General features: G+C 47.1%; 1 pseudogene; it reads right to left on the bottom strand.

Moving 5' to 3' along the window:
* Positions 1–553: 553 nt before the first annotated feature.
* LOC116470335 (10 kDa heat shock protein, mitochondrial-like) lies at positions 554–1,481 on the bottom strand (annotated as a pseudogene).
* Between the last annotated feature and the right edge of the window lie 332 nt (positions 1,482–1,813).

Genomic DNA, 1,813 nt, shown 5'->3' with positions numbered 1-1,813 from the left:
GCCTCCAGCTGTTTCTAATTAACCTTTTCAGGCTCTCCATGAATAACTAACTCAGACCTTACCTTTTTAAAAAGCCCCCCAAAATTACAGTTAATCACAAAACTAACAAATTTAACAGCTTTTTTTTTTTTTTTTTTTTCCAGACAGGGTCTTGCTCTGTCGCCCAGGCTGGAGTGCAGTGGCACGATCTTGGCTCACTGCAACCTCCGCCTTCCGGGTTCAAGCGATTCTCCTACCTCAGCCTCCCTAGTAGCTGGGACTACAGGTGAGAGCCACCACGCCCGGCTAATTTTCGTATTTTTAGTAGGGACGGGGTTTCACCATGTTGGCCAGGATGGTCTCGATCTCTTGATCTCGTGATCTGCCCGCCTTGGCCTCCCAAAGTGCTGGGATTACAGGGGTGAGTCACGACGTCTAGATTTCTTTAAAATACCTTTTACTGGCCAGGCACGGTCAAAAAAAGAGATATGGAAAGTATTTACATGATGAAAGATTTCAGAACTTCAGTGGAATGGGCAAGTTCACATTGATGCCATTTCAGTAGCGACTTATTTCAGTCTACATGCTTTCCAAGAATGTCACCATCTCGGCCGGGCGCGGTGGCTCACGCCTGCAATCCCAGCACTTTGGGAGGCTGAGGCGGGTGGATCACGAGGTCAGAAGATCAAGACCATCCTGGCTAACACGGTGAAACCCCGTCTCTAGTAAAAATACAAAAAATTAGCCTGGCGTGGTGGTGGGCACCTGTAGTCCCAGCTACTCGGGGGGCTGAGGCAGGAGAATGGCGTGAACCCGAGGCGGAGGTTGCAGTGAGCCGAGATCGTGCCACTGCACTCCAGTCTAGGCGACAGAGCGAGAGTCCGTCTCAAAAAAAAAAGAAAGTCACCATCTCTAAATAAGAAATAATCCTGCTGGGCACAGTGACTCACGCCTGTAATCCTAGCACTTTGGGAGCCTGAGGCGGGCGAATCGCCTGAAGTCTGGAGTTGAAGACCAGCCTGGCCAACAAACATGGTGAAACCCCGTCTCTACTAAAAATAAAAATAAAAATTAGCTGGGCGTGGTGGCGGGTGCCTCTAATCCCAGCTACTCGTGAGGCTGAGGCAGGAGAATCGCTTGAACCCGGGAGACGAAGGTTGCAGTGAGTCGAGATCACGCCACTGCGCTCCAGCCTGGGCGACAGAGAGAGATTGTCTCAAAAAAAAAAAAAAAAAAAAAAAAAAAAACCTTGTCATCTACAACTACTTTGGTGCCTCCATATTCTTGAAGAAGAACTTTATCTTCAACTTTCATACTAACTGGTTGAATCTCTCCCCTTTCCTTTAGAACCCTATCCAGTAGTGACTACTCTTGCTTGCAGTACTTTTCCTTGAGATTTTTCTGGAAGCATAATGCCTCCTTTGGTTACAGTTTCAGCAGTACTCCTTTCAACCAATACTCGGTCAGAGTGGAAGAAACTTTCTAAAGGTTTGTCCCGACATGACTCCCTCCGCCGCAGCCTGGTACTCTGCTCTCGTTCAGCGCCGCAAGGAGAGACCTCTTTCCTTTTTTTGTATAAACTCAAGGGATACAAGTGAGGTTTTGCTACATGAGTATATTGTCTGGGCTTTTAATGTAACCATCACAAGAATAGTGTAACTTGTACCCATTAAGTAACTTCTCATCGTTCCTCCCCTTCCCACCCTCCCAGTCTTGCAACCCTCCAACTCAAGGGATACAAGTGAGGTTTTGCTACATGGATATATTGTCTGGGCTTTTAATGTAACCATCACCCGAATACTGTAACTTGTACCCATTAAGTAACTTCTCATCC

Source organism: Hylobates moloch, unplaced genomic scaffold (assembly GCF_009828535.3).
Source record: "Hylobates moloch isolate HMO894 unplaced genomic scaffold, HMol_V3 SCAFFOLD_6, whole genome shotgun sequence".
Taxonomy (NCBI): Eukaryota; Metazoa; Chordata; class Mammalia; order Primates; family Hylobatidae; genus Hylobates; species Hylobates moloch.
Note: the sequence above shows the minus strand (reverse complement) of the source record. Positions and strands in the feature narration are given on the sequence as shown.